The following is an 18,790-nucleotide window of genomic DNA, read 5'->3' as shown; positions in this document are numbered from 1 at the left end:
GAATTTTATCATGATTAAGCAGTGGTTCTTAACCTCTGCAGCAGATGGCACATCCTTTTTGTTCTCAAAATACGTTCTCACATCCCTTACCAAAAATCATTCAATTAGGTAAGTTCTTTAAACCTATGACATAAACAGAAATGTTAAAGATAGATTGGGGGGGGGTTACAAACCAGGTCAGTTCTCTTTAAAGTTTAGAACAAAAAAAAAAAAAAAAACCTGGACTGATAGAGGAATTATATATTTATTTCAATTTGATGTTAAAATTAAATTACAAGCACAATAATTTCTCTGCTACTGTTTCTGTTCAATAATATTTATGAAACAAGACACCTTTTTTTGAAATGGCCATGCACATGTCATCACTCACATTTAAGCAGTTTCTAGCCTTGGTTGTGATATACAGTATATGAATGACGAAAATCCCATCTCACATAAGTAAGTTGTCGCAAAAAGAGCAAGAATCTCCAGTACTATCATAGCCAGTCATGGCAATGGTGTTAGTTGAGCACACCATAAATTTCCTGCTTTATTGTTTCAAATTCGTTCATTGGCTTGTAATTCAATGAGATCATCTTTCATTAAATCCCTATCATCAATGGAATCAATATTAAAAAGAAAGGTATCCAGTATCCAATTCAGTGCTACATCAATATCTCCTGTGCAAAGATATCCTTGGAAAGATTTACTTAAATGTTGCAAATCTCTGTAACTTCAAGTGCAATAGTGATTCCCTCATTTTCCAACACAAAAGTTTCTTCAAACCAAGGAAAGTTAGCAAAATTCCTCTTCTCAACAAGTTTTTCCAAATTGGAAGTTTTGAATAAAAGTACAACTTCTCTCTGGCCATTACCATGTTCATCCCAAATACTTGTACTGATGTATTTAATTTGTTAAGGTGTGAACATAATTGCCTTGTATGCCAAGCAAAGGATAGATATTTTTTTAGTCATCAACTAAAGAAGGCACTGCTTTTGTTTGAAAGAAACAATTATTTCTCTGCACATTTCATAAACATGTTGGCATTTGTGCACAGGAAAACCATTTCATTTCTGTGTGGAAAAGAATCACCGTATACTCAGCACCAATTCTTTCATAAAAAGAACAAAAGAGGTGACGATTTGGCACATATCCTCTGATAAAGTTTACTAGTCACACAGAAGATAAAGTTATCCTTAATTTTGCTAGTACATGTAATGTCTTTGCAGTAAGTGCATATCAGTGCAACAAACTAATGCATAATTATAACATAAGACACTTCTTTTTTTTTTACATACACAACAAAATTCCTGAATTTCTGCCTAATGTGGCAGGGGTGCCATCAGTGCAAACTGATCCTATCACATTGATCTATATCTAATGCTTCAAAAACAAGCCTTTGATATGATTAAATACATTGGTTCATTCTGTAGTTATCTGTAATACTTCACAAAATAAGAATTCTTCTAAAGGTTCATTTTCCTTTACATACCTTAAAAACATCAACAGCTGACTGCAACTATCAACATTGGTGGACTTGTCTAGCTGAATACCCACTTTAAGTGGACTAGTTTATATCTTCTATAACTTTAACTTTCTGTAAGATATCCTGGCATATCTCATGAATCCTAGAATGAACCATGTCATTTGATAGGGGAACCTGTTGAAGCTTCTTTTGTGCTTCTGAAGCCAATACTATTGTTTCCATTTCCAGTGCACAAGATTTCACTAATTATTAAGCAATTGTATGAGGCTTCTTTTTCTTGACATATAAATAAGCAACTTGATAGGATGCTTGTAACAAGGGCTTTTTAAGTGACACAAACCCAAATGTGGTCATGGTTCTGCTAGTATTGAATCATGCCCACCTAGACTATGAGTATCAAGATTATGTCCAGCAGTTTCACCATCATGCTGTTTGTTGAAATGTTCAGACAGCTTTGATGATTTGAGATTCAAATTTGAAAATAATGAGCAGCACAATACACATTGCAGTCTTTCAGTTACATCCTTCTCTGTCGTGCAGGTGAAACCATAACAAACGTAGTCATCATTACACTTGCATTTCTTTGACAGGGCAAAGGTTACTGAAATTAAGAGGTTAAATTACTCATTACCAAAATTCGTAATATTATATACTACAAAATAAATCAAAGTGTCAGACTTTAAATGCATATTAAATATTATTCAACTCAAATAATAGTGCAACAGATGTAAATGAACAAAATACACAAGTAAATACTAGTGTCAGAATTTTCTGTGGAAGAAAACTGTACTAGACACATTCACAACAACTTACATAACACTAATAACTGATTTTAAATTCAAAGATCCAAGACTTGGTGGTGCACTGCTATTACATTATTAATTACTGTAATAACACTGTACTAAATTGGTTATATTTACAGTGCCTCAACTGAAATGCCACATGGTCGCTCCTGTTCTGCAAATTTCTTTTCAAAATAAAGGTTATTTTTAGTGCATACAATATTGCCATTTATATTTTTTTTACGGTATCATTATTTATTATGATTAAAAAAAGGGAAACTGTACCCTATTTATAGTCAGTTGACTATTTTTCTGCTGAATGACCAAATAGAAAAATAAATAATTTTCTGACAATAACAATAACAATGCTTGCTTAATACAGGTCAGATTAGCTTTGGGAGACTAAGTACACTGTTTGCTGTTAACGTTAGACACAGTGCTGCTTAATAGAGGGTATTCAAAGGGGGGGCACATTTAGCAAGGGACCAATAAAAAAATCTATCACTTAACAGAGGGTGATGAAAGTTTCATAGAGGAGCATTTAATGCAGGTTGGTTCCACTGTACAGGTAGGACCGATTTATGCCAGGGTTACGTTCTACCTCCTCAGGGTCGTTAGCTGAAGCAGCATAAATCAAGGAAGAATTATAATGTATTTAAATGAGGTTGGTTCCTTCTCTACAAAAATTAAACCAGAACAGTTAATATAAGTCTCTTTATATTAAATATTTGTGGTTATTTTATAATTATGAGATATAAATAATATTTATAGATAAAATATAAAATATAAGTGTTCAAGGGGTTGTGACGTGCATTCCATAACCTCTCCTACCCAAATGTCAACCTCACCTTCTCAGGGCAAACTGGTCTGTTTCCACAGACAAGGCTCTGGCGACAGAGTCACAGCGGTATAACTGTCCCATCACATACAGAGGAAATGCTATACCTGAAGCCTGTCTAGAGGCTATAAGGTGGCAGCCCCACCACTAGACTTACCCCGCGAAAGGCTGGTAACCTATCCGGGGGACATTCTAAATACTCGAAATAAGCTCAAGGGAAAAAACTGGATGGATCTCAAGGATAACAACCTAGGCAATACATATAGGACTACTATTAAGAAACTTAAAGTAGCAACTTGGAACATTAGGGGAATAAATCACAAATTAGATGAATTGACCATGGAACTAGAAAATAGAAATATTGACATAGCAGTCATTACTGAAACAAAAAAGAAGAACAAAGGATCCAAAGAAATAGGTAACTTCATAATTATATACTCCGGCATACCAAGTGAAATGTGGGCATCATTGGGAGTTGCTGTTATAATAAAGAAAGAATGGGAAAACAAAATATTAGCCTACTCTTGGATATCACCCAGAATATTGAAATTAAGACTAAAAATTCTATTTTATACAATAACAATCATTGGCATGTACGCACCAGTAGAAAGCAACATTGATGAAACCGCAGAATTTTATGATGAATTACAATAGATCATAGACCAAACTAACAAAAACGAGTATCTCATACTAGCAGGAGATTTTAATGCAAGGGTTGATGCTCAATCAGTAGACAAATGTATAGGATCAGAAGGCGAACCCGTGGTCAACAATAATGGAAGATGCCTGATAGACTTCTGCATTTTTAATAAACTTAAAATTACAAATACTTTTTTCAGACACAAGAATATCCATAAATTCACATGGGAAGAAAGAAACACAAAGTCTATAACAGATTATATTATCATTAATGAAAATTTAAATAACAAAATTAGAGACACTAGAGTATTCGGAGGCAGTGAAATTGACAGTGATCACTACTAGTAGAAAGCACTTTTAAAATAAAAAGAAATGATCTTAATAAAAAGAAGAAAATACTAACAAAAAATACTAAGAAATTAAAAATACAGTTATTGGAAGATGAAAGCACTAAATTCCTGTATGAAAGTCAATTGAAAGATAAACTCAAATCAGATGAAAGTGATAATGTTGAGGAAATCTGGTCAAACATGAAAAAATCAATTCCTGGAGCTGCTGAAGAAAGTCTTGGATATAAACCTATAAAAAATAAAAACTGGCTAAGAACCAAAATTAAGAATGAAGAATTAAAACAAACAATCAATGAACCTATAAACTGTTCCTACAAACTAAATACCTACATCTACACATAAAATATAAAAAGCTTAGAGCAGAAGTCAGAAAACTAACCAGAAGAATCCGACGAGATGACTGGGATAAATTTGTTAAATCTTTAGAATGTGTTATCACGGGCCCACAGAGAAGAGGTTTTAAAATTTTTAAGAAATTACAACTAGACACAAATGATCAAATAAAAACCAACTCCATCTCCCAAGCAGAATGGAAGCTATTTTTGTTATTTGGTTTTTTTTAGGAGCATTAGCAACTAAGGCCATATTGCTCCGGGAGATGCGGTGGTCATTTCCTGACCTTTCCGCATCTTCCGTATTTGGTGGTGACGGGCTCGAACCCCGGTCTAATCAAGAAGCGTGTGCTACGCACCGCTGCTCCTTCCCACCTGGCTACGGAGGCGCCCGCAGAATGGAAGCACTATTCCAAACTATGATATAACCCAGGCACTAGAGAATTGGAAGATGAATCTGTGGTAACCAAAAATGAAGAAAATATAACAATGGAAGAGCTAAGTTAATATTACAAAAATCAAAAAACCCCAGGCATAGACAATTTGAATGTAGAACTATTTAAATATGGGGGCACCTTACTAAAAATTGCACTACTAAAATTATTTAATATCATATGGCATAAGCTGTTTGTTTGTTATTTGGTTTTTAGGAGCATTAGCAACTAAGGCCATATTGCTCCGGGGATATGCGGTGGTCATTCTCTGACCTTTCCGCATCCTCCACATTTGGTGGTCACGGGCTCGAACCGCGGTCTAATCAAGAAGCGTGTGCTACGCACTGCTGCTCCTGCCAACCTGGCTATGGAGGCACCATGGCATAAGCAACAGATACCCAAAGATTGGGAAACAGGAATAGTAATCAATTTACAAAAAAAAAAAAAAAAATAGACTCCAGAAATAACTCTTAACAACTATAGAGGGATAACACTGCTGTCAACCGCTACAAAACTATACTTTAATATACTAAAGAATAAACTTAATAAATACAGTGAATAATTCTTAGAAGAACAATGTGGGTTCAGAAAAGGGAGAAGCAGAATAGATGCCATTTTCTCACGACAACAAATTTTGGAGAAAAGAACAGAATTCAATCTACAAATATTTCTGCAGTTTGATTATGAAAAAGCATATGACAATGTAAACCAGGAAACACTTTGGAAGATTCTAGGTGAAGAAAATATCCCAAACCAACTCCGGAAAGTGATCCAAAGCCTATATAAAAACTCAAAAGTTTGTATAAAATATTTTAATGGCCAACTATCAGACCCAATTAACACCAATGAAAGAGTCAAACAAGGATGTGGACTATCACCAAATTTATTCAATATCCACATCAATAAAATTCTTAAAGAATGGAAATAAACAATTAACAACGGAATACAGTTGAACAACAGGAATAAAATCCAAACTATATTATATGCTGATGATCAAGTTACAATTGCAAAATCCGAAGATGAACTACAGATAGCAGCAAATGAACTTAATAAAATAGGCTTCAATATGTTAATAACAGCTCTTTGGATGGAAGATATGCATTCCCAGTCTGGGGTCATTATCTCAGAGTTTCACAGCCCATTTGTATTTGTGCCAAAGCTGATTGAAGTATCTTTGTGGTGAAGGTCCTAATTGGCACAATCACCTACTCTTCCTCCTCAGAATCCTGTTTAGCCAGTTGTGCAGCCAGTTCCTCTAAGTCCTCCTTTGAAAGAGGCTCACCATGGCTTTGCAGCAGTGGTGAGCTGTGAATATTTTAACAATGAGCTCGCAGTTTTGCTGACTTTTTGAGGTGAAACATCCTTGGGGATTCCTGCCAAATAAATCTGATCGGTCACGGAAGTGACATCATTCGCAGCTTCCACCAGAGGCGCTTCCCACGTTCACATTACTAGTCTGCCCGAGCACTTAGTAGTACTTTTTGTGAGCAGTATGATATCTTGAGTCAGCCTGGTCATCATGCTCCCCTCTAAAATGATAACTGGATTCGATAGTATCTAGAGTTCTAGCTTTTTAAAATTTTTGAATAGTATGATGTCACAATCATACTTCCCGAAGTAAGTATGATTGCAACAATACAAAATATTTGTCAACAATTTATTTATTTTTCTCGCATTTTCATAACATTCCATTGTTAGGTGCCCCTAACAGTTGCGTATGTTGTTTCAACTACAAGATCGGTACTTCAATCAATCGAGGCTATTTTCTAGAGACATTCAGATACGCTGCAGTCGCAAGTATACATCTCTTACTTTAGTTATCATAAATCCATTGTATCTTGTCTTCCAGAAATTATGAAAATTTGCAAATATTCAATAAAATATTTACAATACAAAAGCTCTTTTATTTCGTAATCAATATACAAATCAAAATACCTAAAAGAAATACAAAGAATTCACATAAAACCATCTACCGTGCATGCTCGGCACAGGTGCCACTTTTTTTATTCGTCTTTTTTTTTTTATTTTTTTTAACAACTAGTGAAATATAATGGATACATTTTTTTCTGATAAAATTTTAATATTGCGAATAAAAAATAACATGAAATACTTCCCATATCACAAATAACAAAAACAATCATCATAAAACATTCTACAATATAAACACAAATATTACATAAAAAACAAACTCTTCTAGAAAAGGTACACAAAAATCATGAAAAAATCATTATACAAATATTCAAGAAATATTTATTCTAAAAATTGCCATATTAGAATTTACTTCTTTATTAATATTTGTTGTTGATCTACTTTGCTCAATAGCTGAGCGATGACTAGCATTAGCATTAGTAGAGGCATATGATGCAAGAAAGCAAGCTTATTCAGCATCAGCCAAAAAAAAAAAAAAAACACACCACTCCCATTTCACCACTCCGTTCGCTCGAAATACCTGTCCAGTTGAGCCTTAAATTTGTTTAGACTATCAACTTCAACAACAAGTGATGGAAGTAGGTTCCACCAACCAACCACCCGCTGGCCAAAGACAAATTTCCGCACATCTATCCGACATCCGTCCTTCCTCAATTTGAATTTATGCCCTCTGAGGTGATTATTCTGAGCAAGATGAAGAATCCCATTGGCATTGAGCATGCTCAAACCATTCAAAGCCTTATACACCTCTATTAGATCACCTCGCCGGTGTCTAGTCTCCAGACTCTGTAATTTGCAAAACTTAAGCCTTTCTTCGTAAGAGCAACCCTTTGTTCCATTCACTAATCTTGTTGCCCTTCTCTGTACCCGTTCCAGCAGCTCTACATCCTTCTTGAAATGAGGCCTCCAGACCTGTATACAGTACTCAAGATGTGGCCTAACCATTGCCTTATACAAGGGAATAATCACCTCCTTATCCCTGCTAGAAAAATTCCTGTATATCATTGACAAGACACCATGAGCTACTCTTGCAGTTCGTCTGCACTGCTCAGAGAACTTCATATCTGCCTGCACAATTATCCCCAGGTCCTTTTCATTCTCCACCACTGTCAGTGTAGTACTGCAGAGTTGATACATTGCTCTGGGGTTACTGTTTCCCATATGTAGTACTTTACATTTGTCAATGTTAAACTTCATTTGCCACCTCTCAGCCCATCTATTCAACCTTTCCAGATCCTGTTGCAGCAGCATAGCGTCAGTGGCGTCCAAACTTGGACATTAAACTTTATATCCCATCATCAATATCATTCATAAACACCGAAAACAACAACGGACCCAACACTGAACCCTGAGGAACTCCACTAATAACATTAGTCCACGATGAGCAGTGTCCATTGATTACCACTCTTTGTCTTCTGCCACTCAACCATCCCCTTATCCATAGCAGCAATTTGCCTCCAATGCCACACTGCTCCAATTTGTGCAGCAGTCTTCCATGTGCAACAGTATCAAAAGCCTTTCTAAGATCCAAATATATAATATCAAAGTTATTCCCTGCATCCAGTTCTTTTGTGACTACATCATAGTATCCAATCAAATTGGTCAGGCAAGACCTGCCCTTAACAAAACCATGCTGCGTCTGAGCTATAACTGAATTCTTGTCTAGATGATCCTGCAGTGCTTCTTTAACCAGTGCCTCCATTAATTTACCTGGAATAGAAGTTAAACTAACAGATCTATAATTACTTGTGTCAGCCTTTGATCCTCCTTTGTGAATTGGGGTTACATTTGCACATCTCCAGTCTATGGTTACCTCCCCTGAGTCCAAAGAAGCTCTCATAATTATGGCTAGGGATTTGCTTACTTCCTTTGCTGCCTCCTTTAATATAACTGGATAGATCCCATCCACCCCAGGTGCCTTTTTTATGTTTATCCTCAACAATCTCTCCTCCACTTTCCTCTCAGTTATTACAAAGTCATCCAGCTCACTGCCAATGTTTACTTTACCTATATCATTCTCCTTCCTGAATAACTCCTCATGCGTGAATGTAGATGCAAAATACTCGTTTAGATTGTTAGCCACCTGAGCAGGATCCTCAACTGTTGAACCATCAATATCCAGTGGACCAATCTGATTCATCCCTTTCCTTCTTGAGTTTAAATAGGTAAAGAACTCTTTTCTGTTTTTCTTTGCATCCTTTGCCAAGGATTTTTCGCAGTCTGCCTTTGCCTGCCTAATCTCCTTTGTGACTTGGTTACAGACCAACTTATATCTATCATAGGCTTCCATGTCACCCATTAATTTGTATGTATCCCATGCATTTTTCTTCTCTGCCACATGTCTCATTAGTTCATCTGACAACCATTTAGGCCTAAACCTTGAACAATATTTCTTAGTTCCAAGGAAGTGAAGCCAGTCGACATCGATGGACAGGGCAGTGTCGAGTCAGTTTGGTGTGACATAAGCATAGGGGAATCAAAATTGCGAGTAGGAGTGTGCTATAGGCCTAATGACTCTGATGAGTATAATAAGATATTGTACAGGGAAATAGAGTGGGCCAGTAAATCAGAGAGTCTTATAATGGGGGATTTTAATTTCCCAGATATTGACTGGAATTTGTGGGTTGGTCACTCGCACACTAGCAAGGCTTTTGTGGATTTATTGGATGATTGTTTTCTACATCAGCATGTTCGTGAGGCAACAAGAGGGAGCAATACTCTTGATCTGATTATCAGTAGTGATTCTTCATGCATTAAGAATCTGCAGATAAATGAACCACTAGGTGGCAGTGATCACAGTGTGTTGAAGTGGGATTTACTCAAGGAGGTAACTACCGTCAGAGGTAAAGGGAAGGGTTTTTGTTTTCGTAAAGGCGACTATGATGGTCTGAGACAGTATTTAAATTCTATACAGTGGGACCAACTGATGATGTTACCAACAGCAAACTCAAAATGGGAAGCATTCAAGGAACTAATCTTGGAGGCTACCAGGCTTTACATACCAACTAAGAAATATTGTTCAAGGTTTAGGCCTAAATGGTTGTCAGATGAACTAATGAGACATGTGGCAGAGAAGAAAAATGCATGGGATACATACAAATTAATGGGTGACATGGAAGCCTATGATAGATATAAGTTGGTCTGTAACCAAGTCACAAAGGAGATTAGGCAGGCAAAGGCAGACTACGAAAAATCCTTGGCAAAGGATGCAAAGAAAAACAGAAAAGAGTTCTTTACATATTTAAACTCAAGAAGGAAAGGGATGAATCAGATTGGTCCACTGGATATTGATGGTTCAACAGTTGAGGATCCTGCTCAGGTGGCTAACAATCTAAACGAGTATTTTGCGTCTACATTCACGCATGAGGAGTTATTCAGGAAGGAGAATGATGTAGGTAAAGTAAACATTGGCAGTGAGCTGGATGATTTTGTAATAACTGAGAAGAAAGTGGAGGAGAGATTGTTGAGGATAAACATAAAAAAGGCACCTGGGGTGGATGGGATCTATCCAGTTATATTAAAGGAGGCAGCAAAGGAAGTAAGCAAACCCCTAGCCATAATTATGAGAGCTTCTTTGGACTCAGGGGAGGTACCCATAGACTGGAGATGTGCAAATGTAACCCCAATTCACAAAGGAGGATCAAAGGCTGACACAAGTAATTATAGACCTGTTAGTTTAACTTCTGTTCCAGGTAAATTAATGGAGGCACTGGTTAAAGAAGCACTGCAGGATCATCTAGACAAGAATTCAGTTATAGCTCAGACGCAGCATGGTTTTGTTAAGGGCAGGTCTTGCCTGACCAATTTGATTGGATACTATGATGTAGTCACAAAACAACTGGATGCAGGGAATAACTTTGATATTATATATTTGGATCTTAGAAAGGCTTTTGATACTGTTGCACATGGAAGACTGCTGCACAAATTGGAGCAGTGTGGCATTGGAGGCAAATTGCTGCTATGGATAAGGGGATGGTTGAGTGGCAGAAGACAGAGAGTGGTAATCAATGGACACTGCTCAACGTGGACTAATGTTATTAGTGGAGTTCCTCAGGGTTCAGTGTTGGGTCCGTTGTTGTTTTCGGTGTTTATGAATGATATTGATGATGGGATATCAAGTTTAATGTCCAAGTTTGCAGATGATACAAAGGTTGGCAGTTTTGTTAAGGACACTACTGACGCTATGCTGCTGCTGCAACAGGATCTGGAAAGGTTGAACAGATGGGCTGAGAGGTGGCAAATGAAGTTTAACATTGACAAATGTAAAGTACTACATATGGGAAACAGTAACCCCAGAGCAACGTATCAACTCTGCGGTACTACACTGACAGTGGTGGAGAATGAAAAGGACCTGGGGTAATTGTGCAGGCAGATATGAAGTTCTCTGAGCAGTGCAGACGAGCTGCAAGAGTAGCTCATGGTGTCTTGTCAATGATATACAGGAATTTTTCTAGCAGGGATAAGGAGGTGATTATTCCCTTGTATAAGGCAATGGTTAGGCCACATCTTGAGTACTGTATACAGGTCTGGAGGCCTCATTTCAAGAAGGATGTAGAGCTGCTGGAACGAGTACAGAGAAGGGCAACAAGATTAGTGAATGGAACAAAGGGTTGCTCTTACGAAGAAAGGCTTAAGTTTTGCAAATTACAGAGTCTGGAGACTAGGCACCGGCGAGGTGATCTGATAGAGGTGTATAAGGCTTTGAATGGTTTGAGCATGCTCAATGCCAATGGGATTCTTCATCTTGCTCAGAATAATCACCTCAGAGGGCATAAATTCAAATTGAGGAAGGACGGATGTCGGATAGATGTGCCGAAATTTGCCTTTGGCCAGCGGGTGGTTGGTTGGTGGAACCGACTTCCATCACTTGTTGTTGAAGTTGATAGCCTAAACAAATTTAAAGCTCAACTGGACAGGTATTTCGAACGAACGGAGGGGTGAAATGGGAGTGATGTGTGTTTTTTTTTTTTTTTTTTTTTTTTTTTTGTTGGCTGATGCTGAATAAGCTTGCTTTCTTGCATCATATGCCTCTACTAATGCTAATGCTAATGCTAGTTGGTATGTAAAGCCTGATATGTAAAGACTACAGAGGAATGATCTGGCATAACGATCCAGATCAAATTGAAGCAATAGTTTTCCATTTAGATGTATGCTCATCATAATCTGCAGCATGTTTAATCGTCACAATATTATTCATTATACTGAAAGCTGGCTCAGCTTCACCACTGCTAATCTCAACGGTTTAAAAGATATTTCTGACTTTCTTAATTGAAAAGGGAATTTCACTCGATTTTAAAGATAAACTGTCTTCCACAAAATCTCTAAAATCATTAATTCTTATTTCATATTTTATCAGAAAACGTAAATTTCTTATTCGTTTTTCACTGTCTTGCCACGGAGACGAAAGTTCTTTCATATTCCACGATTCTGGGTAGCATATATTTAAAATTTCTTTCAATTTCTCATCATCAAAAAACATCATTATTTTCTTTATTTAATTTAAAATTACTCTGTTGCATTAATAACTTAACCTTAATAATGTGTCACAAGGTAATTTTTTAAATGTGTTCTTACTTTCGATTCTTTCAATTTCAACATGCTCTCAATTTTAGCTTATAATTTCCTTCAGAATTTTTCAAATTAGCCATAGCACTGAATCATTGAATAATTAATATATCTGCTTTTACTATAGTGACTTTGTAAAGCTTCTGAAAGGTAAGAGAGCTCCTGCAGGATGTTGATCATTAGTGCTAACTCGTAACGGAAACTACTGTATTTTAAATGTTTCCATAGAAACCAAGGGAAATTCAAAAAATTCACTATAAAGAAGTTTGTTTAACAGAGGTCGGACTCAGAAATGAAGCAATTTTAAAATACATAATTGGTCGATTATGTCATTAAAATGCTGGGGATGGGGCCCTGCTTGCCCCACCGTAGTTCCAGCTCTGGACACTCAAAAATTAAAGGCACCTCCGTAGCCAGGTGGGAAGGAGCAGCAGTGCATAGCACACGCTTCTTGATTAGACCAGGGTTCGAGCCCGTCACCACCAAATACGGAGGATGCGGAAAAGTCAGGGAATGACCGCCACATATCCCAGAGCAATATGGCCTTAGTTGCTAATGTTCCTAAAAAAAAAAAAAAAAAAACCCAATCAATAATTAAATTCAGGATTTCATTTGTAAAATAAATAATAATTTCAACAATGGGCTTGCAAATTTTCAAAAAAAATAACAATGGGTTCTCGCAAAACCTTGCTGAAATTGGCTGAAACTCAAAAAAAAGTAAGACACTGCATCAAGCCACAATTTCTTTCAAACGCCATTCGTACATGATTGCGAAACTTCTTTCCAGGTGGCAGCAACGTTATTTATGGCTTTAAGGATGCTGTAACACCTCCAGTAGTCCCTCACAGTCACTGAATTAGATGCCTGCACTGACTCGACAATCCCTTTGAAGGTCATATGTAATAATACGCCTTGAAGGTCGCAATAACATCCTGATCCATTGGCTGCAAAAGTGAAGTGGTGTTGGGTGGCAAATAAACGACCTTCACATTCAGAACATCATTAGGAATATCTTCAAGGTTGGCTGGATGTCCTAGAGCAGTGTCAAGGACTAAAATTACATTTTTGGGCAAGTTGTTTGCTGCACAAAACAGGGCCACCTCTGGACAAAAGTAGGAAGTGTATGGGTCTGGATCAGCTATGCCTTCTTATTAGAGTGCGAGAAAACAGGAAGGTTGGTTAGTTAGTTAGTTATTTGGTTTTTAGGAGCATTAGCAACTAAGGCCATATTGCTCCGGGATATGCGGTGGTCATTCCCTGACCTTTCCGCATCCTCCTTATTTAGTGGTGACGGGCTCGAACCCCGGTCTAATCAAGAAGCGTGTGCTACGCACTGCTGCTCCTTCCCACCTGGCTATGGAGGCACCTAAAAAAAAACAAAAAAAAACAGGAAGGCGAGTCTTCACAATGCCTTTCATAAAACGTGGATTCTCTGAATGGTACATTGGCTTTAACTTAAAAGTGCCTGATGCATTACCACTCATAAGTAATGTAAGCTGATTTTTTCCAGCCTTATAACCAAGAGCAGACTTCTCTTTACAGGCTATGTATGTTCTACCAGGCATCTTCTTCCAGTACAGCCCCGTTTCATTAACATTAAAGACCAAGTCTGGGGTGCAGCAGCCTTCATCCATTAACTTTTGGGATATGGGAGGATATTCCTCAGCACCTGCAGTGTCGGCACTAGCCGCCTCACCAGTAATTTTTACATTGCTAGCTAAAAATGATTCAGTCCCTCCAAATTCCTAATCAATTTCATCCAAATAATGTCCATTTTCACTTCAATCGTTAAAGATCTGCGGCTTTTTTTAACATGTGCAAGCACAGATTCACCACTATGCTTAGAAGACAGGGTTGCACAATTTATTTAAAATAATAAGGCACTAATGGACACAGGAAATTATTAAAATTTTAGATAAAGCTCACAACACGTGCACACTGGTGGACAAGGAGAAAGCAACTGACATCAATGCTAGTGCCGCCTAGGTACCTACTTCGCATGCTTTTTCTTTACGCTTGCGCTTTGAAATTTTTTTTTTTTTTTTTTTATTATTATTTTAAAAGGGCATTAATGTGAAATTGAAGCGTCATAAAGCAAGGCCTACCTGTATATATATTTTTTATTGTCTGAAGAAAAATTATTTGCTCATATGTCTCTGTATTTAATTATTGACCTTTAAAAAATCTGACAGTTTATTGCATCCCCAGAAAAGCTGACTCCTACTCCCGGGTGGGGGGGAATGTGTGTACCCCAATTAAGAACCATGGGTATAAAGAGTTAAGTAATTAGTATCAATCTTTATAGCAGAGTCCTTTTCTGGAATTTTCACTTCTTTTTTATCTTTTGGCAGATCAAAAACATTACCCATGGCAAACAGTTCTCTAATTTACCCAACTTTTTTTCTGATCTTTGCAGAGAACAGGAAGCAAGCAGTTTTGAAAACCCATGCTTTCTGTGATTTTTCTATCACCAACAAAGGCATACTCATACCTTATGAAGAATTTGCATCACTCACCCCTTGCTGATTTTGTGATCTCGTGCCAAGCCTTTATTTTTATGAACTATAAAAACTTTACTATAAGCTGTTCTCAACAGTATTGTAAACTTGCTCAGGATTCAAACCCAATTCAATTCTTTTAAATACGTTTCCACTGAAAAGTTCCTATGGTAGCAATATCACTAGAAAGTTTTTTGCTGCTTACCACAAATACTTCCAGAGTGCTTTTTAAATTTGTGAATAAAAAAAATATTTGTACAAAAATTTCCCCTGACATTGGAGTGTTATACCATCACTCTTGCAGGGGCCAGGTATATAAAGCAGTGTCCACTAAATTACATCCATCCAGTTTAAGTGTTTTGTACTCACCTAGTCCTTGGTCAGTAGATGAAACCAACAAAAAAGATTTTTACATTTTTTTTTTATCTCACTAATTCAGTGTATTCAACCACCAATTTTGTTACGAGTCAAGTTTCTTTAAAATGTCACACCTCTCTGAGAGCGATAATGTTTTAATTTCCTCTTAATATACTGCCACAGAATACCATTAACAGTTAAAACCACCAAACACAAATACTGGACTGTATCTCAGTTATGTAACTCACAACAAAACTGAACCAATAACACTGAATCAAAATGCTAATAACACACACTCTTTTCTAAGCAAGGAGTGGGTAATTTGTAACATACCCACAAAAAAGGGGCCCCCCAATGGTGATTGAAAATGATGAGATTGAAAATTACCCGAAATCTCTGTCATCTCTCTCTACCCGAATTTTATGGCTAGTTAGTTAGTTATTTTGGATTTTTAGGAGCATTAGCAACTAAGGCCATATTGCTCCGGGATATGCGGTGGTCATTCCCTGACCTTTCCGCATCCTCCGTATTTGGTGGTGACGGGCTCGAACCTCGGTCTAATCAAAAAGCGTGTGCTACGCACTGCTGCTCCTTCTCACCTGGCTACGGGGGCACCGCCGAATTTTATGATCCCTGTCACAGTTTCAACATATCGAAGACCAGCGACACATCACAGACGGATCAGACCACGTACATCCCTCGCCACGGTAAAGAGAACAGCTTCATTCCAACTCCTATTCTGCCTATTCTCCTATTCTGCCTAGACCGGCAGAATTACTTAACAAGTACAGGTCACAGTTGAACAAAAGCCGAGAATTAGGGTTGAATTTGAAAGTGTCTGCAATTCTGCCCAGACACGATAGGAGGAAGTATATGATGAGAGTCTTGTCGATCAATTCGGCCCTGGAAAGATTGTGCAAGGCTCAAGGGGTAGAATTTTTTTCAGCCTGGACTGTACTTGTTAACAGGAGAGATTGCTTCTACAGGGATGGGATACACTTAAATAGAAAGGGTGCAAGAATATTTGCTGATGCTATCGAGGCAGTGTTAGGCGGGTCGGAAAACTGCTAGCTTGGGGGGAGACAAAGACCGATAGATTGACAGTAGCCACTGGCAGAGGTGAAAGAAATTCTTGCACTGCTTCTATTAGAATGAGCAGAAGCCTGAAAAACAAGATGCATGGTATTTCAGAGACTGCTGGGAGCCATTGCGGTACAAGTAAACACATGGGTTGTGTTAGGGTAGCTAAGAATAGAAACAGGTGCAGGTATACTTGCGTGTACACCAATGCTAGGAGTTTAGTAAATAAATTTGATGAATTTGAGGTATTACTCAAAACATCAAAGGCAGATATTGTTGGGATAGCAGAGACGTGGTGTCACACAGATATAAGGGATGCAGAACTGCAATTTGGGGAGTACAACGTCTACAGAAAGGATAGACAGGATAGGAAGGGGGGAGGGGTTATGCTATTAGTTAAGAAACACATAAAAACCAAGGAAGTGAAGCCAGTCGACATCGCTGGACAGTGCAGTGTTGAGTCAGTTTGGTGTGACATAAGCATTCGGAGATCAAAATTGAGAGTAGGAGTGTGCTATAGGCCTAATGACTCTGATGAGTATAATAAGGAACTGTACAGGGAAATAGAGTGGGCCAGTAAATCAGAGAGTCTTATAATGGGAGATTTTAATTTCCCAGATATTGACTGGAATTTGGGGGCTGGTTACTCACACACTAGCAGGGCTTTTGTGGATTTATTGGATGATTGTTTTCTACATCAGCATGTTCGGGAGGCAACTAGAGGGAGTAATACTCTTGATTTGATTATCAGCAGTGATTCTTCATGCATTAAGAATCTGCAGATAAATGAACCACTAGGTGGTAGTGATCACAGTGTGCTGAAGCGGGATTTACTCAAAGAGGTAACTACCATTAGGGGTAAAGGGAAGGGTTATTGCTTCCGTAAAGGCGACTACGATGGACTGAGACAGTATTTAAATTCTATACAGTGGGACCAACTGATGATGTTACCAACAGCAAATTCAAAATGGGAAGCATTCAAAGAACTTATCTTGGAAGCTACTAGGCTTTACATACCAACTAAGAAATATTGTTCAAGGTTTAGGCCAAAATGGATGTCAGATGAACTAATGAGGCATATGGCAGAGAAGAAAAATGCATGGGATACTTACAAATTAACACATGACACAGAAGCCTATGATAGACACAAGTTGATATGCAACCAAGTTACAAAGGAGGTTAGGCAGGCGAAGGCGGATTACGAGAAATCCTTGGCAAGGGATGCAAAGCAAAACAGCAAAGAGTTCTTTACTTATGTAAACTCTAGAAGGAAGGGGATGAATCAGATTGGTCCACTTGATATTGATGGGTCAACTGTTGATGATCCTGCTCAGGTAGCTAACAAACTAAATGAATATTTTGCATCGAGATTCACACATGAGGAGTTATTCAGCAAGGGGAATGCCAGAGGTGTATTAAACTCTAGCAGTAAGCTACAGAATCTTGAAATAACTGGGAGTAAAGTGGAGGAGAAACTGTTGAAGATAAACACAAGAAAGGCACCCGGGGTGGATGGGATCTATCCAGTTATATTAAAGGAGGCAGCAAGGGAAGTAAGCGGGCCCTTGGCCATGGTTATGAGAGCTTCCTTGGACTCAGGGGAGGTACCCATAGACTGGAAATGTGCAAATGTGACCCCAATTCACAAAGGAGGATCAAAGGCTGACACAAGTAATTATAGACCTGTGAGCTTAACTTCTGTTGAAGGAAAATTAATGGAGGCACTGGTTAAAGAAGCACTGCAGGATCATTTAGACAAGACTTCAGTTATAGCTCAGACACAGCATGGTTTTGTTAAGGGGAAGTCTTGCCTGACCAACTTAATTGGATACTATGATGCAGTCACAAAAGAACTGGATTCAGGGAATAACTTTGATATTATATACTTGGATCTTAGAAAGGCTTTTGATACTGTTGCACATGGAAGACTGCTACACAAATTGGAGCAGTGTGACATTGGAGGCAAATTGCTGCTATGGATAAGGGGGTGGTTGAGGGGGAGAAGACAGAGAGTGGTAATCAATGGACACTGCTCATCGTGGACTAATGTTATTAGTGGAGTCCCTCAGGGCTCAGTGTTGGATCCATTATTGTTTTTTGTATTTAGAAATGATATTGATGATGGTATATCAAGCTTAATGTCTAAGTTTGCAGACGATACAAAGGTTGGCAGGGTTGTCAAGGACACTACTGACACTATGCTGCTGCAACAGGATCTGGAAAGGTTGAGCAGATGGGCTGAGAGGTGGCAAATGAAGTTTAACATTGACAAATGTAAAGTACTACACATGGGAAACAGCAACCCCAGAGCAACGTATCAACTCTGTGGTACTACACTGACAGTGGTAGAGAATGAAAGGGACTTGGGGGTGGTTGTGCAGGCAGATATGAAGTTCTCTGAGCAGTGCAGACGGGCTGCAAGAGTAGCTCATGGAGTATTGTCAATGAGATACAGGAATTTTTCCAGCAGGGATAAGGAGGTGATTATTCCATTGTATAAGGCAATGGTCAGGCCACACCT

This window comes from Mastigoproctus giganteus, chromosome 11, assembly GCF_048544385.1.
Source record: "Mastigoproctus giganteus isolate SK-2022 chromosome 11, ASM4854438v1, whole genome shotgun sequence".
NCBI lineage: Eukaryota > Metazoa > Arthropoda > Arachnida > Uropygi > Thelyphonidae > Mastigoproctus > Mastigoproctus giganteus.
This window is presented reverse-complemented; position numbering follows the sequence as displayed.